We start from the raw sequence: 25,431 nt of genomic DNA, 5'->3' as shown, positions 1-25,431 counted from the left end.
AGCCTTCCTGGTGAATCCAACAAAAAATCCCCATACGTAAAGTGTCTTCAATCCAAATTAAGAATAAATGTGCACTACGAAACAAATCCAAACTCTTTTGATTAGTTCCAAAAATGAGCTCCAGTTGAAAACACAGTCTTGGTATCACTTTTTCCAAAGTCCTAAAATCCAAGAGTTTATTTTCCAAACGGTTTAGCCCCAAGTCCAAAGTACTAATTTGCTTTTTTAACTGCGCCTGCAAGCTCCACAGTTCGTATCTTACTCAAACTCACGGAATCCGGTAATAGCAGATGATGAAAACTTCCTTCCGCTGCCAGGACTCCGCCAACACCAGCCGGTGCTGGAACTGCGCTCAACAACGGTTGAACGCCCCAAAGAGAAGCCGCCGCTTCCCAATCCTTCGTTCTCTCAGCCGAGAAAACACCGGCGAACGTGAACAGCTGCTAAATGGCGCAACCGCTTCACTTCTCGCCAGTAAGCCGGAACAGAAACTCCCGACACACCACAATCCTGCAGAGGCGTACGACAGCTGCCGCACGCTCTCCTTTCCTCGAATGAGAACTCCGCCTTGGGCGAACGCCACCAACACGGGATACACACAAGTTCCAACTCCAATTACTGGTCAAAATCACGTACACGGCCCGCCAGTAATCAGGTACCTTTATGGAAGCTGACTCCTCCCCTTGGCTAAGCTTTCTGGGATATGTAGTTCCTTCAATATTATACGATCATTCTAAAATGTCACCCCTCGGGAATTGCAACCATGACAGTATATCCCTCCTTACCAGCGCTTACCAGCCCCAGGCTTACCCGGATGACTAGCAAAAAAGTGGCGTATCGCAACAGGATCATGAACCTCAGAACTCCGCTCCCATGAATCTGCATCCGTAGCAAACCCCCTCCAGGAAACCAGAAACCATAGCTTCCTCCATCGGAATCGTGAATCCTTTTTTTTTTTTTTAGGAAGGGGCTGGAACAGGACGGGAGGCACGGGTACTAGCTACTATCTCTTCTTCTCCCTGATTGGTAGATAGTGAATAACCTTAATCCATGATGACAACCAATCTGAAATGCAATAAAGAAAGTCAGCATTCAAGAAGGTATTCATTCAGCCCAAACACTTCTCCACCGTCCACTACTTTCACACACACCTTCCAGCCTTCCTGGTGAATCCAACAAAAAATCCCCAAACGTAAATTGTCTTCAATCCAAATTAAGAATAAATGTGCACTACGAAACAAATCCAAACTCTTTTGATTAGTTCCAAAAATGAGCTCCAGTTGAAAACACAGTCTTGGTATCACTTTTTCCAAAGTCCTAAAATCCAAGAGTTTATTTTCCAAACGGTTTAGCCCCAAGTCCAAAGTACTAATTTGCTTTTTTAACTGCGCCTGCAAGCTCCACAGTTCATATCTTACTCAATCTCACGGAATCCGGTAATAGCAGATGATGAAAACTTCCTTCCGCTGCCAGGACTCCGCCAACACCAGCCGGTGCTAGAACTGCGCTCAACAACGGTTGAACGCCCCAAAGAGAAGCCGCCGCTTCCCAATCCTTCGTTCTCTCAGCCGAGAAAACACCGGCGAACGTGAACAGCTGCTAAATGGCGCAACCGCTTCACTTCTCGCCAGTAAGCCAGAACAGAAATTCCCGACACACCACAATCCTGCAGAGGCGTACGACAGCTGCCGCACGCTCTCCTTTCCTCGAATGAGAACTCCGCCTTGGGCGAACGCCACCAACACGGGATACACACAAGTTCCAACTCCAATTACTGGTCAAAATCACGTACACGGCCCGCCAGTAATCAGGTACCTTTATGGAAGCTGACTCCTCCCCTTGGCTAAGCTTTCTGGGATATGTAGTTCCTTCAATATTATACGATCATTCTAAAATGTCACCCCTCGGGAATTGCAACCATGACACTTTGTATTCTTTTTTCTGCTTTTTCAAGGACTCTTTCATTGTAACCCCTATTGAAAAATCTGTTTTTAGTCTCCTTTAGTTGTTCTTTAAAGTTTTTTTCAGTGCTGCAATTGCGTCTAACACGCACCATCTCTCCAAACGGTATGTTATTAATTGTGGAGCTGGGGTGCGCACTCGACGCATGCAATATACTATTGCAAGAGGTGTTCTTACGAAACAGATTGCTCTGTATTGTGTTGTTCTCCACATAAAAGAGCACATCCAAGAACTCAATCTGGGTGTTACTTGACTTAACAGTCAATTGGACGTTATAAGGGTTATCATTCAAGTAGGTAAAGTAGTCCACCAGCTGCATTTCATTTCCCTTCCAAAGCATTATGATGTCATCAATATACCTCCCCCAGAAATCGATCATATCCATCCAGGGGGAGGCATATTTGCCCCATGCATGTTCTCGTTCCCACCACCCCATGAAGAGCCCCGCATACGAAGGAGCAAATTTGCTCCCCATCGCGGTGCCCCTAATTTGGTGGTACCAGATGTTACCATGTAGAAAAAAATTCCTAGAGAGTATTAGCTCGGTCATTTCAATTAGCATTTCATTGTGTTCAACATGATCAGCCGTTCTCAGAGCCAAAAATGAGGAAAGCGCTCTTATCCCAAAATGTTGGGGTATACAGGTATATAAACCTGTCACATCTAATGTGACAAACATAAGGTCCGAGGACCACTGCAAGCCATCAAATTTATTCAAAATGTTGCCTGAATCCTGAATGTAAGCCGGTAGGTTCCCCACCATTGGTTGTAGGAACCCATCGACGTACTGTGAAAGTCGTTCTGTCGGGGAATTGATCCCCGATATGATCGGGCGTCCCGGGGGAAAAGATCCCCCTTGTGTATTTTAGGGAGGAGATAAATACACGGCGCCATAGGATTCACTACCTTCAAGTATCGACACTCTTCTTCAGAGAGCAAACCAATTTCCCCCCAATCGTGTATTCTTGTGTTAATATGAGCGACAAGGGAGGGAATGGGGTTGTCATTTAAGGCCTTATAGCATGTTGTGTCAGCTAATTGTCTCTTAATTTCATTGTCATAGTCAATAGTATTCATGACAACCACATTTCCCCCCTTGTCAGCTTCTTTGATGGTGATACTATTGTCCTTTGATAATCCATCCAGGGCCAATCTCTCCTTCCTCGTCATGTTTTGATGCTTACTAGTATATTTGTTAGGATGATCAATCATTTTGTAAAGATCCTGAGACACTCGCTCTCTAAACAAATCAATGTTTTTGTGTGTGTTAACCGGAATATATTTTGAGCGGGGTTTAAGACCACTTGTGATTGTTATATCCTCTTCAATATTGAGGTCCGCTCTTATTTCCTGCAAAGAAGGGTTATCGCCAGCCTCGATAGACAATAATAATTGCGCATTCTGTATTTCTGAAACAGTAGTGGAACATGTAGCCACAGCAGCAGAATTATCATTTCGAACAGTCGGGTTGTCTTGGAAGTGATCTTTTAATTTTAGAAGTCGTGTGAACTTAAACAAATCTATCATCAATACAGTTGGGTCCCCAACTTGTGATGGGCAAAAACTTAAACCTTTTTGTAAGATGTTAATCTCTACATCCGTGAGATTGCGGTCAGATAAGTTTACAATTGTCAGGGCGTTATCAACAGCATTTTTAGAAACAGTAGTTATATTTTCGGGAAGTACGATGCATTCTAAGTTTTCTTGGATCTGGTGTCCATTTGGTGTACTGTTCCCCCTCTTGTTAATACTGTTTTTCCACCCCTTGCCACCCCTCCTGGTTTTGGGTCTAGGTTGGTATCTGTTGTTTTTTTCCCTTGTCGGATTCGTTCCATCTCCAATAAAAAATTCCGTTTTGGAGAGAGGGCCTGACATGCCCCACCATCCCTAGAGGATGAACTATCCAGCTAGGAGATAGAGCTGCTACTAGCACTTACAGATTCTTCTCTGGCTCGTTTGCCTTCTCCCCCTGGTTTAATGCTGTCGAATTTGTGGGCAAAGGTGTAGATACGCCCTGTTTTGTAATCATTATCATCGCGCTTGATCTTTCTAAGTTTTTTGTCACGTAAGTAAATTTGGTATCTTCCTATCACTTCATCAAAGATTTCATAGTTCTTTTTTATAATGTCCTTAAGACTTGATTCATCTATCTCCCGTTCTAAGGTAACGATTTCCTGTTTCAAAGCTGCTACCTTCTTTTCGGAGTGTCGAATAAGTATCTTCTCATGGTGTAAGAAGCCTGCTTCAGATTGTCTTCCCAATCCTTGAGTGCATCATCATCTAGATCCTCAAAAGTTGGGAAGATCAATATTCGCAGGCCACGCGGAATTTTTTGATTATCCAAATATTTTTGCAAAGTTATTCCGTCCCACCATCTGGACATCTCCAATTTCTGGAGTCTTTCTAGCTTCAGAAATTTAGCTCGCAGGCCCTCTGTATTTGGCTCCTTTGGTGTACTAGCACCAGCCACCTGGCTATTACCAAATAAACTTGAAGCCATCTCTTCCCTAGTCTCCTTAAACTTAGACATATTGTTACCCAGTCAAATCAAAAACAGTGTTGAACAGTACGTGCAAAACGGATCCCACAGTGAACACTTTAGCAAGCACAATGTAATGTACAAAAGATAATTTTCTCAGTTCGGATTGTGCAAACAATGGGTCCAAATAAACTTCCTATAACAAACAGGTTCGGACAGTGGACCACTCACGCACAAAGTACAGCACCAATCCAAATATCACCAGATTATTCAAATTTCTAATAGATCAGCGTGCTTTTTCCATATGCTCCCTGTCCCAAGAGCATTATCCAAACTTGGATATAAAGTCTTTTTTTCTCTAGATGGGAAAGCACCACTACAAGAATAAGTCTCTTCCAATCATGAGCGGATAATAAATCTTTCAAATGTCCTTTTATATAGACCCTGAGTCGTGATATGCAAAAATCAAATGTTCTTTTAATGGTCCATTTAGAGACAAGACACCAGCCAACGCGTTTCGTTCTGTCACCAGAACTTCTCCAGGGCTGTGAGTTTAAAAACATACAAAAATAACACTATAAATGCCACACCAAACAATATACACATATACATATCTAAAACATATACAGTGCCTACAGATTAAAACACAATTCATGCAATATTATACAATTCACAACATACAGTGACACATTCAATTTTCTATATACAAAGTATCTGCGTTCGCACTATCCTTAATTAAAAACATTTTTGATATCACAATTGTTATCAAGAATTTGCTTTCAACACTTGTAATCCAGCTCTAGGTCATTTTATATCAATGTTCTAATCATACTCATCAGCGTCATTTGTTACGTAGTTCACCAATCAATGCAAACCGTGGGAAACAACCCGCACACACTATTTCAACCTGCATGAGATAAACTGGTTGGTCCATACACATTAATGAAAACCAAAAAATCTCCAAGCATTGGTCTTGTTTCTATTGCTGAATAGTTGTAATCTATAAGATATTGTATATATAAAAATCAAAACTGCAAACAAGGACTCTCCAAACTGTTATGTCATTATTTAAACGTATTGCTTTGAATACAGGACCCAAGTGATTCGCGACCATTTGTACCTAATTATTTTCAAATCGGGGATTTATTGTATCCATAGTTAATACATTGATACTTTTTGCCAGAAACCATTAACTCCATATCTGTATCTGATAAGATAACATTGAAACAAAACACATCAAAAATAAATCGATAGATGTAAGTATGAAGATTGAAAAAGAGAAATATTTAGAAATATTTCCTACCGCAAAAGATGTTTTGAAGACGTGTTGTATTCCAACTAAACATGTGTTCAATATTTTCATTCGTATCGATTTTCTATATTCGGTTTTCCTTATTACTATATATACAATGAGTCCAATGTTCTGGATACTCAATTGTATCTCATAATTTAATGTATTTTCCTGTAGATATATTGTAAGTACAGCAAAGAAGAGAAACAAAAACAAAAAATATACGGGGTAGGATTAGTCCCAAAAAAACCTTGCATGTATTAGAATTAAAAGAACACTAAATAGTCGTAAACATCAAGGATATGTCTCCTAATAGAGGCATAGTCCAAATAGTAATAACCTATTCTTTTCTGTCAGCCTACCTTTTACAATTAGAATTCGTCCTACGATATTAGGAAATCCCACCTCATATTTTGTGAGGGAAATCGAGTGTCTATCTCCTTACGGCAGTTACCTATAGAAATATATGTTACAAATGTCAAACACCCAAAAGTAACCCCTTATTTTGTTTTACATACAGGCAAATGCAACATTTTCTCAACATTTTATCCTGTGTCTGTTAACCTGCCAACATTCCCGTTACGAATGCATGTATTAACATAACATATATAACCGGTCACGTATAATTAGTCTCATCACGTTATACCCAACAGATTAAAAGTTATAGGGTAGGGTTGGGCCCAAAGAACCTTACATATATTGGAATTAAAAAGACACTAGTTAATCATAAACGTCAGGAATATATTTCCCAATGAAATCATAATCCAATTCAAAATAAAATAAAATATCCTTTTCTGGCAGCCTACCTTTTGCAATTAGAATTCGTTCTACGTCGTTAGGAAAACCCACCTCATATTTTATGAGGGAAACCAAGTGTATATCTCCTTACGGCAGTTACCTATAGAAATATATTTTGCAAAAATCAGACACCCGAAAATAACCCCCTATTTTGTTTTGCACACAGGCAAACGCGACATGTTCTCGACATTTCACCCTGTGTCTGTTAACTTAACTCCAGGCCAACTTTCCCCTTATCAATGCATGCATTACATAACATATGTAACAGGTCACGTGGGATTGGTCTCATCGCGTTATACCCAACAAATAGAATGTTATACAAGAACCCCCATGTTGGTATTACAAAAGTATTGTAGAGGTTATGTTTTATCGATTACGCATAGCAAGAGGAAATAACCCCTCGCTGCATATACCTGTATCGTTCTTCTGGATATCACAAAAACGGCGTCCCGGTATCCTGACGCGATCTCGTCTCCATTGCTAGAAACATGGCCCGCCAATCTAGAAGTTGAAATGGGTGGCCACGTCAATCACGTGTGTTCAGCAGTGAGCCGTCTATTCACTGCTTTAACCTTCAGTACAAATACCGTCGCCATCTTAGCCTGGTCTTTTCGTAATACATAAATGTTATATATTTATATCAGTTCTTTCCGCTTATTAAAAATCAATCCCACACGCACTAATTCTCTCTTTGGTTAATAAATGATTATTTGTAATTAACATTTTACATTAGTTGGTCGTTATTATTTTATGGAAAACATCAGATGTCAAAATCATTCCCTTATTAATGCCCCCTGTATCTATCAAGATGGGGGAAATACAAGCTTATTTGCGTGTATATTAACCAAAAAAGGAAGACGAACAAGATCGGGCCCCTGATTTCAAACCGGAAAAGTAGCTGGATATTTCTTCGCTTCTCAAATCTTATTGTGTATTCGTTAGTCATTGTTATTTTATGAAAAAACATAGGAAGACGAACAAGATCGGGCCCCTGTTTTCAACCCGGAAAAGTGGCTGGATATTTCTTCGCTTCTCAAATCTTATTGTGCATTAGTTAGTCATTATTATTTTATGAAAAAACATCAGGTGTCAAAAACACTACCTTATACATGCCACCTGTGTCTATCAAGATGGGGGAAATACGAGCTTATTTGCGTGTATATTAACCAAAAAAGAAGACGAACAAGATCGGGCCCCTAATTTAAAATCGGAAAAATGGATGAATATTTCTTCGCTTCTCAAATCTTACTGTCTATTAGATTAGGCTATGAGGGTTTGTTATGCGCAGAAGGAAAATAGAAATTAACGATGACAATAATAACGATAGCGAATATAAGAGTGCAATGGTGCTAGCTAACTCATAAAAGCCAACCGTAGCGGCTTCAGGTCATCCTTGTTAGGCTGACAGAAAAGAATAGGTTATTACTATTTGGACTATGCCTCTATTAGGAGACATATCCTTGATGTTTACGACTATTTAGTGTTCTTTTAATTCTAATACATGCAAGGTTTTTTTGGGACTAATTCTACCCCGTATATTTTTTGTTTTTGTTTCTCTTCTTTGCTGTACTTACAATATATCTACAGGAAAATACATTAAAATATGAGATACAATTGAGTATCCAGAACATTGGACTCATTGTATATATAGTAATAAGGAAAACCGAATATAGAAAATCAATACGAATGAAAATCTTGAACACATGTTTAGTTGGAATACAACACGTCTTCAAAACATATTTTGCGGTAGGAAATATTTCTAAATATTTCTCTTTTTCAATCTTCATACTTACATCTATCGATTTATTTTTGATGTGTTTTGTTTCAATGTTATCTTATCAGATACAGATATGGAGTTAATGGTTTCTGGCAAAAAGTATCAATGTATTAACTATGGATACAATAAATCCCCGATTTGAAAATAATTAGGTACAAATGGTCGCGAATCACTTGGGTCCTGTATTCAAAGCAATACGTTTAAATAATGACATAACAGTTTGGAGAGTCCTTGTTTGCAGTTTTGATTTTTATATATACAATATCTTATAGATTACAACTATTCAGCAATAGAAACAAGACCAATGCTTGGAGATTTTTTGGTTTTCATTAATGTGTATGGACCAACCAGTTTATCTCATGCAGGTTGAAATAGTGTGTGCGGGTTGTTTCCCACTGTTTGCATTGATTGGTGAACTACGTAACAAATGACGCTGATGAGTATGATTAGAACATTGATATAAAATGACCTAGAGCTGGATTACAAGTGTTGAAAGCAAATTCTTGATAACAATTGTGATATCAAAAATGTTTTTAATTAAGGATAGTGCGAACGCAGACACTTTGTATATAGAAAATTGAATGTGTCACTGTATGTTGTGAATTGTATAATATTGCATGAATTGTGTTTTAATCTGTAGGCACTGTATATGTTTTAGATATGTATATGTGTATATTGTTTGGTGTGGCATTTATAGTGTTATTTTTGTATGTTTTTAAACTCACAGCCCTGAAGAAGTTCTGGTGACAGAACGAAACGCGTTGGCTGGTGTCTTGTCTCTAAATGGACAATTAAAAGAACATTTGATTTTTGCATATCACGACTCAGCGTCTATATAAAAGGACATTTGAAAGATTTATTATCCGCTCATGATTGGAAGAGACTTATTCTTGTAGTGGTGCTTTCCCATCTAGAGAAAAAAAGTTCTGTTGCTCTGTACCTGCATGGGTGTGGCCACCTCCAGGTACTGGGGTGTGGTACTTGCATCTGATTGGTTGATCTCTCAGATGCTTTGTTGTGGGGTGTGGTGGGTGTCCCTGATTGGTTCACAGGCTCACATGTCATGTATTCGAATTTTCAAGATCGGATTTTACCAAATCGGATTTTACCGATTCGGTAAATACCGATTCAGTGTCTCCCATTCAGTCCTATGGGATTTCTAATGGAGAAGTGTGGCTCACTGGTTAGAGGAGGCAGACCAGGAAGCAGAGGTCAGCCCGGGACCAGGGTTCAATTCCCGGCTCCGCGGGGTCTTGAGTCCTAAAATGTCCATGGACTCGACAATTCTCGCTCCGGTGCCTACTCGATTCACGGGTTCACACTCTGCGACTCTGGGCAATAGCTTGCTTAATCTCCACAACGGCCCCTTGCGGCGGGATGCCTGGCTTTCACCTTGCGGATACCCTGCCGGGGTTATCTCACAGGGGAATACCAGGACGGGTTCCCTAAGCAAGCGCTTAGAAACCGCTTGGTGATTTGCGCTATATAAATTCCTGTACATTTACATTTACATGGGACTGGAGGACCATAGGGTTGTATGGGTGTTACCGACTCGGATATTACCGATTCAGTAAATACCGATTTGGTATTTACCGAGTTTGGATACCGATTGATACCGATTCGGTATTCTTTACCGGATGTTTACCTACATTTCGGTTTCTGGTTCATAAATACAGATTTGGTATGAGTCGGTATTTACGAACCGCTAAAAATAAATTACCTACATTGGGCCCTAAGTCTCTGTACCTTTGCAGATAGAAATATACTAATATGAATCTTTGTTTCGACTAATGTGTCATAACAGACATATCACAAACAACAATAAAGACATGTATAAAAATGTCCACAGACTTACTCATCAACAGGTCTGTGACAATAAGTAAAATCCAATATATAAAAAATCTAATAAAAATCCTACAAGTAAATTAAAATAAAGCATTCCCTTTGGGCTATAATCCTACAGGTCAAGATCACTCTACAATCAGTTATTCTCATCATCTAGACCAGCCCAAAAATTGTTTTAAAAGGGCAAAATTGCTATATGTTGTTAATTTAATTATGTTCAGCTTAGTTGTGTGATGAGCCTAAGTTGGAGGATCCTAAGCTCTCTGTCTCCATTCCCACAACAAGAAGTGAGATACAGCAACAACAATCAGGTATTTTGTATCACTATTCAAAATTCTAAGTGTGTCCTGATATCAACTGATCCCCAATGCCTTACTAAGCGGAATAATCCACTTTTTACGAGGTTTTCTACATTTAGCACAGCAGAAGAAGAAGAAATGTGCTTCTGTTTCTTTTTGTGATGGACAATGTGGACAGTCATTTTTTTCTCCGCCTATTTTTCCCTATTTAACTGTAGCTGTATTCAAGGCCAAAATGCCCATTCTACATTTGACCTACAGATGTTTTGCCTGAGGTGGATAGATTATATCTAAGTAGCTCTCATAGTCAGCGTAACATTTAAAATTGAACACTTGACCCATAATACTGTCCAAAGCCTGATCATTTCAAATCGTCATTTGGACATATTCCCAATAGCCTAGTTCAGATTCCTGGATGTCACCCATCCTCATCCTCTTTGGTGAAACCCAAAGCTCTTTCATTTTAATCTCTTTTAACTTGTTTTTTAACATGATCTTGAGGATCCCGAAAATCAGTTCTGACAAGGCAACCCTGTAGAGCTTATATAATTCCTATTTGTAAAGTGCAACCATATCACCCCATTAAGGGTTTCAAGGCACTGCTGGCTATCAGGGAGATTAGGTGAGCCATTTCCTAGAATCACATGATGCTGAGATGAGCTGCCGCCGCTGCCGGGGATCGAAACGTAAGCTCCGAGCCCCGGAGTCCGTTGCTCTGGCCACTATACTGCACCTCTCCTTGAGCTCGCCCAGGCTTCAGCTCATCCAAAACCAGAGGCAAGCCCAATAGAGTAAAGGTTTCAAGGATGTCATCTGATGCATGTGCTTAAGGGCCATGTCAGATCTAAGTGGTATAAGTGGTGCACTGATGGGCATGTTTAACAAGGAACTGATGAATTTGTTTTCAAGCAGTGTAAGTGCTTGACAGTTGGTGTACCCCATATCTCAGAGCAATATATTGCTGCCCCACTGCTGTGGCTTTATACACACTGAGAGCAGGTGAAATAGATCCCCCTAAGAAGGCCTTATATTTCCTTTTAATAGCTGAAACTATGTTTTAAGGTCAAGCTTTTCCAGTACAGCGCGCTGAACAGCTTTCTTAAGAGTACTCATGAAATGTTCAACAAGGTCATTGGCCTGCAGGCGAAGAGGTGTGCTCTTCTGATGCTCACATTAGAATGACTGAGAAAGTCTCTTAATTCTCAACTGTTGAAAGGTGGGCGATATTGACTCTTTCTTGATTGATGATGAGAGATCTCCTATCAATGGAATATGGGAGTATTCATCAACAACTACCATCAGGTGATATACATTGTCAAGAGGACCAAAGAAGTCAACACAAAAATACATAAAAATGTTCAAATGCCCACACCACTGCTAAACTAACTTTCTCAGGTTGTGAATAAGCATGTTTGGCACAAACGTCTGCTTGTGTATGGTAAAATATGTCTTCAAGCATTTAGGTGTCTGCTGTGCTGTGCGAGTATGGCATTTCAGTAGCATTTTCAATAGCTTGTTTGATTTTCTAGAATCTTTGCTTGCATTCATGTGACTGAAATTAAACATTCTTTTTCGTCACAATTCTTAAGGCACACTTACAGTGTAAGTATAAGTACAGTACAAGTCTTTTATATATCTAGAACAGTTTTATATAGCTAGAACAGTAACTGGCCATGCCATGGAATGAACATAACATGGAAACATCTTGTGGGGGACTAGAAGTTGATAATGCATGCACTTTAGCTGGATCGGGTGACAGACGCCCATCAGAAAAGATACAACCAAAGAATTTCTGTCTTATATAACTCATATTTCTCAGTATTCAATGTTAAACCTGCATCAGTGAGCAAATGACACACTTGTGTGAGAGATTTATCGTGCTCCTTCTGTGTAGTTCCGAAAAACAATAAATCAGCACCATAATTTAAAGCATTCACCCCCTTTAGTTCGAATTCCACCTTTCACGTGGCGCTGTCCCCCGTAATCGCTACTCGATGAAACCTTTAGGGGGGAGCTGGCTGTAGAGATTGATTCCTTCTTTGAAATAAACATAAGCTCAGTAGATAGCTTCCAAACTGTTTGGGAGGCATTCAAGGTAAATATACGCGGTGTAGCCATGTCAAAGCACTCCAGTGTCTTAAAATCAATACGACAACGCTTTAAGTATTTAGAGACACAGCTAGCCGAATTAGAGAAGCAACTGCTGAACGACCCCAATCCCACGATAGAGGAGGACATTAAGACCCGTATTGCGGAATACAACAAGGAAGCAGACAGGGAAGTTTGTCACATGGGGAAATATGCAACTGCAAGATTGTATGGGGAGAGTGAGCGTCCCAGCTCTCTCTTAGCCAAGATGCTGCGAAACAGCAGATGTACTCCGAAATTATCTGAACTGGAAACGTGTACCGGGGACAGGGTCACAACAGGTGACGAGATTTTGAAAGAGTTTAGGGATTTCTATTCTGGGCTGTACACGTCTAGGATGGAGAATATGGAGGCTGATATGGATGATTACCTGTAACACATACAATTCCCCTTCTTAACGAATTCACACCGTGAGTTCTTAATGCTCCCTATACAGAAAGATGAGATTTCGGATGCATTGGCTAGTCTGCGCGCGCACAGCGCTCCTGGGGCGGATGGACTGACGGTGGGGTTCTACAAGGCATTCAAAGAAAAACTGATCCCTCATATGTCTACTCTCTTTGATGACGTGTGTGTGGAGGGTAGCATGCCACAGTCGATGCGGGAGGCATTAATTGTTACCATATTGAAACCTGGCAAGCCCCCCCAATGTTTGCGGTTCGTACAGACCATTGTCTCTACAAAACGTGGATGCAAAAATTTATGCCAAGGTACTAGCCACACGGCTGGCGTTACTGGCCCCTGAGCTGGTGGCCCCAGAGCAGGCAGGCTTCGTGCCAGGGAGGAATCTTACTTACAATATCTGCACTGTCCTGGGGACCATACAGCATGTTAGGCAGGACGTGAAGGCTGTTGCCATTTTCCTGGACATGGAGAAGGCATTCGACTCTGTGGAGTGGCCTTTCATGTTACGGGTCCTACGGAGGCTGGGTCTGGGCGAGTCGCTCCTACAAATGATCGGGGCATTGTAGTGGAAGCCGACGGCCAGACTACGCATAGGTGATCGTGTTTCTGATCCCTTTGAGATAAGCAGGGGTACAAGACAAGGTTGCCCTCTCTCGCCTTTACTGTACGCGTTGGTGGCGGAACCATTGGCGTGCGCGTTAAGGGAGTATCATTGGCACCGGGGGGTAAGCTTCCCAACGTATAACATTGTAATTTCAACATATGCAGATGACACATTGCTTTATGTGCGCAATCCGGAGGTGAACCTAACTCCAGTGTTGAGGGAGGTGGTCCGGTTTGGTGCGCTCTCGGGGCTTAAAATAAACTGGACTAAATCGGTGGTGTTCCCTCTGACCCCAGTTACGGAACGATTTGACATGGTATACCCGCTGCATTGGTCTACGGATATCTGGGCATTATGATTCACATGGATGCCGAAGTTCTGTTTCGCGAGAACTATGGTGTAGTGTACAGTAGATTTGAAGATGACATAGAAAAATGGTGCAAACTCCTGCTATCCCTGATGGGCCGTATCGCCATAATGAAAATGGTGGTGCTGCCTAGGTTTCTGTTTCTCTTTAATAACTTACCCATTGTATTGTTGAAGGCTTTCTTCAGAAACTGTACTAAGCTTATGGTCCGCTTGGCCTGGGGTGGGAAGCATCCAAGGGTGCAATGGTCCACGCTCACGCACCCGTACGAACTGGGAGGCCTGGGAGCTCCAGACCTGGAACGATATTACAGAGTGGCACAGGCTGCCCACCTACACACGTGGATTCACGTAGAAGCAAGCATACCGCATGTGTGTATGGAACGGCTTTTTGTGGACCCACTACCGCTGCCGGCCACGATATGCACCCCGGTGGACCGCAGAACTGGAGTCTTGGACTCGATCACTGCAACACAACATGCGTGGTATGCGCTGCTGATGGCCAGGGATGGTACCTTACAGTACTCCCCTTTGATGGCTGTAGAATGGGCGCTGTGGTTACCGCCTGTCGTGGAGAAGGGTGTAATACAGGCGCTGCATGGGCTGGGAATTAAGACAGCTGGCGAGTTTTTTGCAGACGGCAAGGCGAAAACTTGGGAACAACTAGCTCACGCGTCAGAGGGAACTTCGTTGCTTCAGCGCTTTCAGTTTCACAGGGTCCGCAGTGCGTTGAAAGATGTTTTGGGTCCGGAACTGGAAGAGCCCCTGAGATGCCGGAACACACCCTCGTCGTCAAAACGGTGCAGTCACAAAAACTGATAACACACCTATACAAAGCGAACGCCTCGCACAGAGGCCAGGAACCCTCGAAAGCTAGACTCGCATGGCAGAGAGATTTGCAGATCACTATAGATGACACTATGTGGAAATACTGTTGCATGAGCACCAAGAGGCTGTCTCTGAATGGTCGACACCGGCTGATACACTTTAAATTTTTTCAAAGAGTGTACTATACCCCAGAGCGACTGCACCGCTATGGTCTCAGGCAGACCTCTGAGTGTGAGAGATGTCATGCGTCCAACGCAGATTTCATTCATTTGGCGTGGGGTTGCCCTAGAATACATATATTCTGGGTGGAGGTACTGGCGGAGATGGGAGAAATACTGGAAGTAAACTTGCCAACTGACCCTGCTCTGGCATTGCTTGGTCACTCTAGAGGTTTACCAGTGGCGATTAGACGGTTGACCGACAAGGGCATGCTGATGGCTCGTTGAGTAGTGGCACAATCCTGGATGAGGGGCCCGCTCCCGACAAAGAGAAGGTGGGCACGTGACATGCTGTATTGTTGTACGCAATCGGAGCACTATAGTGAGCTGCTCCCCTCTGGAGTCTATTTCTAGCCTTCAGGAGCAATAGAGAGAGCTCTTCTGACACCCAGGCTGACGAACAGGAAGGTATAGGTTAGTCACAGAGTAGATCTCATCACCTTTACTCCCCCGCAACAGGTTGGAACCCGAGACTAGATATTCCTGGGAGGATTGCAGCATCCCTGGTCAGGGCAGTTTAAGTTGAGGTGACATATCCATACACTATACGAAGGGGTGCACAATAGGAGATGGGGCAAGAAGAGGGCAGGTCATGTAGCAAGTCATATAGCAGACACGTGGGCTTAGGAACTAGTTATCTAAGTTGGGGGTGGGTTCGGGGTTTCCCTTTAGGGTGGGAGGGTAGTTTTAGTGGGATATACACAGATTAGGGTTGATACAGACTATCAAAGCGCACAATGCAGTTGCAATTGTTCCAGGACATGTTATCTATGGTATAGGCTCATTAGACGCCGAGAAATACAGCTGATTATAATTACAGTGCGATAACTGTCATGATGATTTTTAAGTTTGAAGCAGGATGTTGTACGCCGCCGGGCCCCAGGGATGTTGGCATACTGGCTGTGTAATAACGGACTGCTTTGCGGCCCAGCTCTCTATGTTTTGCGCTGCCGGCCCATGGGGTTGTAGGCTGCAAGCTGTGTATACCTTAAGTTTGCAAATAAAGATGTTTATAAAAAAAAATAAAAAAAAAATTAAAGCATTCACGACAGGCTATATAATACGTCAAATTACAAGCACCCTTGAACATTTGCGATGATGACACACTGAAATTCTTATATAACAGAACAGACCAATATGTGTAGAAAAGGTTGTAATTTACCTGCAATTCTCCTCCATTTCCAACTGATGATATCCTTTATTCAAATCAAGACGAGAGAAGGCCTATCCTCCATTCAATTGTGTTCTCATGATGGCAGTATGTGGACCTGGATGTCCTTATCTTTCAATTGCCTTGTTCACTTGATGCATATCCACACAGATGCATGCAGCTTCTTCACTGCCCTTTTTGGGTGCTTCAACTATGGGAGGAACTCATTGCGTTAGACCAGTGGAATGCTCAATGATATTGTGTTTGAGTAAGCATTCAAGATTTTTTCAACAGATTCCATTAAATAAATGGCAATTTGTGTCTTTGAAAAATTGGATGGACATTCTCATTAATGGGAGACAGTACTTTTGTTTTCTTGTGTTTCATTGTTTCTGCAAATTAACCTTTACCTTTTAATGATGTTGATGCAGCCCATGTATACACTTTAGTTTTCTACGGCATAAATCATGGCAATAGAGCTAGTACATTGTAGTTCTCCTCTGGCATAATGTTTATCAGCTCAGCGCTGTCAATAATAAAGGTTACTGAGGAACCAAAGTGTAATCTTCTGACAGAATTTGAATGACTTTGGTGCTCTTTCATGTCGGCTTTACTTTGACCTGCATTTTTCTAGTCATACAGCCAGTTCAACATGCGCACGCTTTTCTGAGTTGATCATCTACTTAGCACAATCATCTGCTTCTCTTACACTTTGCATTGATGCTGAAGAACTATTTGACAATAATTTAGATGACAACCAACTTCGTTTGGCGTCAACTTGCCTCAACTGGTGTGAGTGATCACTTAGTCCTGTGGGAGTGTGTTGAACGTCTCTTCTGGAATGTTTGGGCAGCCATTTTGTCTGGGCCTACTGGCAAAAAACGTGTTCTCCTTCCTTTGCAGATCTGTCCAATGCCAGGATATTTACCTTTGTGTAGAAATGAATATCTACCCCGGAAACAGAACTTCTTTTTCCGTGGTGACATCACTCTGGGTCCTTCTTCCTTGTGCTTTGGCTTACTTTTTATGTTCATGACTGACTCACTCTGGGCACCTCTGCCCTCCAGGTCAGCACCCTGTCAATCGACACAATCTTCAGCTCTAGTAGTCATGAGAGCTCGCTCCAGACAACTTTGGTGGTGGTGTGCCAGGTCCAACCTAGTGCCACACGCCAAAGCCGTAGTCAGGCCGCCCCACCAGATTAGGAGTTTTCTCCTGTCTGGTGGGCTTTGTTTTTGACATTCCCACAGCAGTGCCCTGAAAATGGGCACCCCAATGGGAACACCAAAACAGTTCCTGCATGGCATGGACTGAAAAGTCCTTGCCATGCAGGAACTGGTTTGCAGGCAGACAAGGGAGCACCTGTTGTGCCCCCCTGTGTGCATATGCAAGGTGTGATGCACCAGGGGGCATTGTAGGGCTCCCTTTGTTTCCTCTCTGCCATGGTTTTCATGGCAGTGAAACCACCATGAAAACCATAGCGGAGAGGAAACTTGCAATATGGTCCCACCAAGCATATTATTGCTTCTAAACCACTGCAAGCCCACCAGGGAGTGGCGGTTCCCTGGTAGCTGCTGCAAGGCTGTGGCAGTCCAACCTCCTGAATCATAATAGGGCAGTCTGGAGACCGCCAATGCTGCGTCCCCAAGTGTCTGGCAGCCCGAGGACCGCCAGACTCATAATAGAGCCCTCAGAGTTTCTCTCAACATTCGTGGATAAATCTGACAGACATCCATCAATAACTCTAAAACATATAGCTTCCTCATCATTAAATTCTTTGAACTTACAGTGTTTGATGAGTGCACCCAATCTCTCAACCAATTTGTGGATGGTTTCACCAATTTTCTGCCATTCTTGATTGAAAATCTATCTTTCATAATCTACGTTTGGCATTGGATTGAACTTGAGATTCAAGGCTGCTTTCATTTGACAGTATGTAATTTTGTCAGCTTGCAGCATTTTCTTTATGACTTCTTTTACAACTTCACCAGCAAGAATCCTAAGGTATTTGATAATCTTCTTGTGATCTGTGTCTTTTACTACATCAAAGAAATCGGCAAATGTCTTTATCTTAGCAGTCCATCTATGACCAATATTTTGCTTTTGGCAGTATCAAACGGTGGTGATGGTTTCAAGAAGGCAGCGGATTGTAACCATTTATGAGATAGGCTGACACCGAGGGTGGAGTTCTCTCTGACACTGGCTGCTGTCCACTAAGACCTGTTTCATCCTTACCATCTCTAAGGCACTGTGCTGTGCTGCTCTCTGGGTCATTCTGGACAGTCGAACAAACTTTGACCTGCCTTGTGGTACCCATCGGAGCCCTTCACTTTGTTGGAGACCTTTGGGGTTGTCCTGAGCCACCACCTTGCAATCTTGGTGATATGCTGCTTCATGTATGGACGGCTCCATGAGCACTATCCTGGGCACTTCTTCTGGGTCACTGCCCCGAACACTGTGGTATGATGACTCTCTTTACTAAGTTCGGGTAAGCAGATGATCGTTTCTTGTATTATGAATTGCTTTGCTTTTAGACTTCTCTTTGTACTGTCTGGCACTGGACTGCTCTCTGCCTCGCAGTGCTTCTGATCACAGTGTTTGTAGCAATATGCTGTCACTATTTGCTGCTCTTTCAAAACCTGGCTGTAACCACCTTTAAACTTATCATTCCATATGATGTTCAGATTTAAGCTCCATGGTAGCACGGTACCTCTTTTTAAGGCCTTCCCAGCAGGTTCAAGGCCATAGATGTGTAGACTTTTTAGTGAAGCTTTTGTTATCTTCAAATGCTTTACATTGGCTTGAGCTGTGCATGAATTACACATACACCAAACATCAATTCTGCACTTTGAGGCACATGTGGTAGGCTCAAGCAGTTTGCTGGATCATGGCAAACTCTCTGGGAGAGCATTGTTAATCTTCATGTTGCTTATCCCCTATCTCTTCACCGGTTGTAGCCTTCTCCCCAGAACTGGGTAAACGCTAATGACTATGCCACATACAGAGCTTAGTTATCTTCTGCGTGTAACAGCAAACTCCTCATTCTAAACCTGAATTCACTTCACTACACTAAAACACTTACATCACAGCTGTACTAAGTCCATTGTGGGCCCAAAAGGATCTGAATTGCTTACTAGCACCATACTATAGGTGACATCTCTCTGTAGATATGGTGCTTTCCTGCTCTCTCCCTGTCATGCTACGCAGCGCAGAAACTGTGGATGCTGTGTTGCATTTCATGACTTCTTTGTAAATCTGGGCCTAAACTTCTCATATTCCTTCTGCTTCAGAAACTAATGGAGGTGGTGGGTGTGTTATTCACGTGTGATGCAGAGAGGGCTTAAACAGTGATAAATGGATCAATGAGCTTGTCTTATATGTAGACAATATTTTTAGACAAATGGCTGCACATTTTAGGCTGTTATAAATAATGTAGCAACGGTTCTACACAGGAAACCTGGCATCATTGGTGTGAGTCTCCCTTTCATTTTTGACGGATTACTTCCTCTGTTTGATATGTTTTCGCTGGTTATATGCTTTGGGCACTGTGCCTCTGCTAATCAGTGCCACAGTGCAAGTGTTCCCTATGTTAAACTGATGATTGGGTTATTTGATTTACCTGTCAGCCCCTAGTACAGTGCGCCATGTGTGCCCAGGTCTTGTAAATCAAATGCTGCTGGTGGGCTTGCAGCACTGGTTGTGCCACCCACAGAAGCAGCTTGTAAAGTGTGTCTCTGGCCTGCCATTGCAAGGCCTGTGTGCAGTCTAGTACTGCCATGTTGACTTGGCAAGTGCACCCGCTTGCCAGTCCCTAAACGTTCCATTTGCTTCCTGTTAGACACCCCTATGGTAGGCCTAAGGGCAGGGTGCATTGTAAGTATAAGATAAGACATACTCTGATGTGTGTAGCATGTCCTAATAGTGAACTACAGCCATTTTCGTTTTTCACTATTGAAGGCTACCTGTTCTCCAAAGGCAAGAATGGGCAGTTAGATTATCACATTCTTATAATCCTAACTGACTCAGGGAACATGGTAGAAATTCGAATTTAGTATGCCTGAACATAGAATAATAAAATACATCTTTTAGTAACGTTGATTTTAATATTTTGTGTTTGAAAATACCACTTTTAGAAAGTAGGTATTCTCTTGCCTAACGGTCCAGGCATGCCTCTGCTAGGTTGTGTTTTCCTTGTCTGGGTTTGTGAGTAACAGGGCTGGGGGATATCAGAAGACAGTCTGGGACAGCCCAGTGGTGAATAGAGAGATCTGCATCTAGATAGGAGGGAGGAGTTGCACCTGGGACCTGAATAGAGCTGGGCCTTCTCTCAACAATGCTTGCTCCACCTCCTGTGGCTTGTCGATGTTTCTGCCCTGCACTGTGAAAGGAGATAAGGAATCTTGTCAACAAAGTGCTCCAGAGCTGTATCTTTCCCATCCTGTGCTGACTCTACCTCCTGTGGGGCGGCTGATGTCTCTGCCCTGCACAGTGAAAGGAAAAAGAGAGTCATGTAAACAAAGTGCTCAGGAACTGGTTTGGACTAGGCAGAGGCCAATCTGCCTTCAGAGAACAAAGGAGTTTGGGGTATAAATATTGGGACCCAGATCCCAAGAAATTAGATCTTTTCAGGGAACAAGAAACCCTTTGCCAAGGAGAAGAACCAAGGAAGCTGCAGGAGTTTTACTGCCAGTGTGCGGTTTGGTGGGTTGGCCTGCAGTGGTTGCTTCATTGCCAAGGAAAGGAGAAGGAACTTTTTAAGGTCTTTCATCATCTACAGAATATTCTCCAAGGGCTTGAACTGTGCTTGCCTCCTGCTGAAGTCTCTGGGACATTAGACTTCATCTCCAGCTCCCCTCTGAATTTCCTTGCTGGGAATTCTCAATTCCAGACATTTGCGTGTCGCTGGGAGCTGGAAGCGCGATGCATCGAGAAGAAGCGTGTCACCGCCGCAGCTGAAATCGTCGCATTGCTGGAGAAGCGAGCCTTCGTCGCATCTCCCTTGAAGCGTGTGTTCATCGAAGCTGCCTGCTGTTGCATCACCGGAGAAGCGTGACGCCATTGAGAGAGTCGCCATCGCATCACCGGAGAAGCGTGTCGCAAGGCCTGTCACGGCTTCAAAGTACAAAGTCTTGGAAAGGCTGTTGGGGCGCCTACGCATCATCATCTCATCATTGCATTAAGGGCGCCATCTTCTCATATCGCAACCGGATCATCGCATCGCATCAAGGTGCCATTTTGCACACCGCAATGGGCCCGCATGCCGAGAATCTACGTATCTCCTCCGCACCGGTAAGGATTACGACGCATCCCCTACTCTGCGCAAGCATTGAGGCATGACTCATCATTTCCCCCGGATCACGGAACCGACGCATCTCCCCGTTTGCGAGCCTTTTGTTTACTTTGTGTTACGCATCCAGGTACATTGTTGAGAACTTTGTTGCATCTATCATCAACTTGAACTAAGTAAATTTTATCATCTTTAAAGCAATCTTAAGTGTAGTATTGTGGATTTTTGTGTAGTATTTATTTATAAAGTTTTATATAGCGCGAACAAGATCCCGAAGGATATCAGAGCGCTTTACAATACGATGGTGGAGAAGACAAAATGAAATATACACAGCAATTGTGAAGAAAAAAAAACACAATGATAAACAGTTAACAATGAAACACGTAAAGGGTACAGTATTATGCAGACGATATGGACCATGACTGTTAGTTGTGCTATGAAGCTAGGAACAAAGAGATAGCCACCTTATGAGTAACAAAGTCCCTTATGGTAGGAATTTGCTCTTTAAGAATCTCTTGGCTCCCAGTTTGAAAGCTGTCGTCGAGGCGATTCTGCATACATCGGGAGGAAGAGAGTTCCATATTTTAGGGGCAGCAACAGAGAAGGGTCGGTGACAAGTTCTCTTTTTGCTAAGGATAATAGGTTTCAAGAGGAGAGTAGAGGCACTTCTGGAAGCCCTCTCCCCACAAGATAATTCAAGTTTTTGCGCTAGATAAGTGGGAGTATTGAAGTGCAGGGCTTTGTGAGTCAGGATTGCAATCTTTAGCTAGATTCGTGCTTCAAAGGGTAGCCAGTTGAGAGATTTAAGGTTTGGGGAGATGTGCTTGTTTCGTTTGGAGCCTGTAATCAGTCTTGCTGCAGAATTCAGCGAGGCCCTAAGTGGAGCCAAGGCGTATTTAGGAAGGCCACAAAGAGTTGCACTGCCATAGTCTAACCTTGATAAGACAAGTGTTTGTACCACCTGCTTGAAATCTCTTTGTGGCAGGAAGGGTTTGATCATTCTGAGTTACCTCATCAGGTGGTTTGCTCCCATACAAACGTTGCTGATATGAGCCTTCATACTCAGTTGCTTGTCCACTGTGACTCCAAGCGATTTGGCTGAATCTATGATGATCGAAGTGCAGTTGAGAGTCGTGAGGTGAGGATCGATTTTGGGGGGGGGGTCGGCAGGGAGATGAGCAAGAATTCCGTTTTGGAAGCGTTGAGAAGGAGATGATTCTTCGTTAACCAATTTGGGGTTAACGTGAGGATAGAATTTAGTGAGATGATGTTGTCCGGGGATGAGATTTTCAGATAGAGTTGTGTGTCATCTGCATACATGTGGTAGTGAATATTCATAGAGTTAAGTAGGTTAGTAAGAGGTTCCAAGAAAAGGTTGAAGAGGATAGGAGAAAGGGTGGATCATTGGGGGACCCCCATGAGTACTGGGGAGGGCTGAGAGAGAGAGTGATTTGACTTGAATATTTGAGATCTGTGGAGAAGGAAGGATGAGAACCAGCAGAGCACCAGGTCCGAGAAGCCCATTCTGATTTGTGAGATGGATAGGAGAATGTCATGAGAGACTGTATCGAATGCAGAGGAGAGGTCAAGGAGGATCAAGAGGCAGGATTAGTTTTTGTCAACCATTTTCAGGATGTCATCAAAAATGTGTATGAGGGTCGATTCAGTGCTGTGACCCCCCTGAAACCATATTGATGATGATCTAAGAGCTGGTAATTCTCAATGTGAGCACAGAGCTGGGATTGGACACATTTTTCGAGAAGTTTCCCTAGGGTGGAGATGTTGGAGATGGGACGGAAGTTATTGAGATCCGATTTGTCGGCATTGTTTTTTTTTTAGAATAGGTGAAACCTGAGCTGCTTTTAGGCAATCGGGGATCAAGCCTTGTATTAAGGAGGCATTTACAATCTTGGTCCAGGTGGGAATGAGAGCGCTCTTGATCTCTTTGAAGATGGCCGGAGGCAACGGGTCCCCGAAGTGGTTAGACGGGTTGATAGTCTTGAGAATGTTTTCAATGTCTTTTTCACTAAAAGAGGAGAAGGAACCCCATGAAGCATTGTTCGTAGCATCAGCGACAGTCGTAATACGCTTTACAAGCAGGTCAGGGAGCGAGGCAGCTAAGGAAGGGGGCAAAAGGGCCTTCTTAGAGGCGAGGTCAATGGAGATGAGTCGTGATTTCTCCATGAAGAAAGAGTCACATTCCTCGCAGAAGGGTGGAATGCCATTCAAATCAGAGAGGATTGGCGCGGAAACAGATTGCTGTTTGACCAGTTCGAATAGTTTCTTGGGGCGATTTGCCGCTTGGTCTAATTGTAATCTGAAGTTGTCAACCTTAGCTTTCTTGATCTGTTTGTTGTAGAGGCCTCCGACACCTCTTAGATGTTTTAGTTGATCTGAGGAAGGATTGGAATGCCAGGATCTTTCAGCTGCTCTACGATTGCGACGTTCGAAATGTACGTTTTTGTTGTACCACAGTTTGGAAATTTTTGATGAGGTATTTTTAAGCTTGAGTGGAGCAATATCGTCCATGATCTCGGCGATGCTCGTATTGTAGTGATCCATGAGAGATTGAACCTCAAACAAGTCAGCTTGGGAGGAAAGAACTTATTTACATTGAGCAGCTAGTTTGACATGGTTTATTGAACTGTGATCTCTTTTCAAAATCTTTGATTTAAGCGGTTGAGCCTTCTTCAATATCACCTCCCTGTTAATATAAAATAGGATGCTGTGATGGTCAGACCAGTCACAAGGAGTTATGGATTCTAAGGAGATGGTCTGTTCCTTGGAGATGATGAGATCAAGGATTTCCCCTTTTGTGTGGGTAGGCTGATCACAGTGCTGTGACAGATCATGATCAGTAAGAAAAGATTTAAGGCAGGGAAGCGCTGGGTCATTGTGTTTGGACCAGTGCAGGTTGAAGTCCCCTAGGAATATTTGTGATACTGTAGAGTCATCATTGCTCGAGATGATATCCATTACGTGCTCAATGAAAGGGAGATTATCTCCTGGTGGGTGATAAAATGTATGAAGTTCACAGATTGGTAGGTTCCTATTAGAGATGCTGAGACAAAGATATTCGCAGGAGGAGGGGAGAGAGGACTGCACCTGAGAAATCAAGAGAGTATTCCTATAAATACATGCAAAACCACCAACCAATTTCCGATTTCTGTCAAGCCTGACTATATCGTGAGTGGGGGTATTAGGAGGTCTAAAATAGGAGTGGAAGCAGGATTTAGCCAGGTCTCGGTGAGGAGGATAATAGCTAAATCGTTATGTTGGATGAGGTCAAAGATATCAGAGGCGTGTTTACTGGCTGATCTGCAATTTAGTAGTACATACTTGATGCGAGGCGGGTTCGAGATGGAAGAGGTCTGGGACATGTTCACCCTAGTGAGGTTGTCACGAATGCTGCATCTCAGATTGCAGGAGGGGTCTCTGTTTGGGTTGGGAAGGATGGAGTGTATTTGCCTCGGAGGGGTAACGCTAGCATTGGACCAAAGGGAGCAGGAAGAGAGATGGTCTTGAGAAGCAGGAGCCGCAAGGTCAGGCTTAGGGTATCTGGGGCAGGATGGCGAGTTTGGAGAGAGAATAGGTTTCAAAATGGTGGGGGCTAAACACTGTCCTTTGTGGTCGATAAGTCCTGTAGAGACTCTGGGACAATTATTACTACGGAACATGGTGAGAAGATCTTTCGAGAGAGTCTTCACAACATGTAACTCAGCTGATAGATTTAACAATTGTAGAGATATATTTTCAAGGCGTGCCTCAAAAAATGAGTAATGGTCAGAGGAGGTGGGGTGTGCAGGAGAGACTGCAGGTGATAGTGGGTCAGGGAGAAGAACTGTGGGGTCCAATATGGTGGGGGGAGGCTCATAGTTGGGTGGTTGGACGGAGAGCACTAGTGGACAATTCAAAAGTGAGGTATGAACAATCGCAGAAGGGGGGAGGTCGTTGATCAGAGGGTTGGTTTGAAA

Source organism: Lissotriton helveticus, chromosome 6 (genome assembly GCF_964261635.1).
Source record: "Lissotriton helveticus chromosome 6, aLisHel1.1, whole genome shotgun sequence".
Lineage (NCBI taxonomy): Eukaryota > Metazoa > Chordata > Amphibia > Caudata > Salamandridae > Lissotriton > Lissotriton helveticus.
This window is presented reverse-complemented; position numbering follows the sequence as displayed.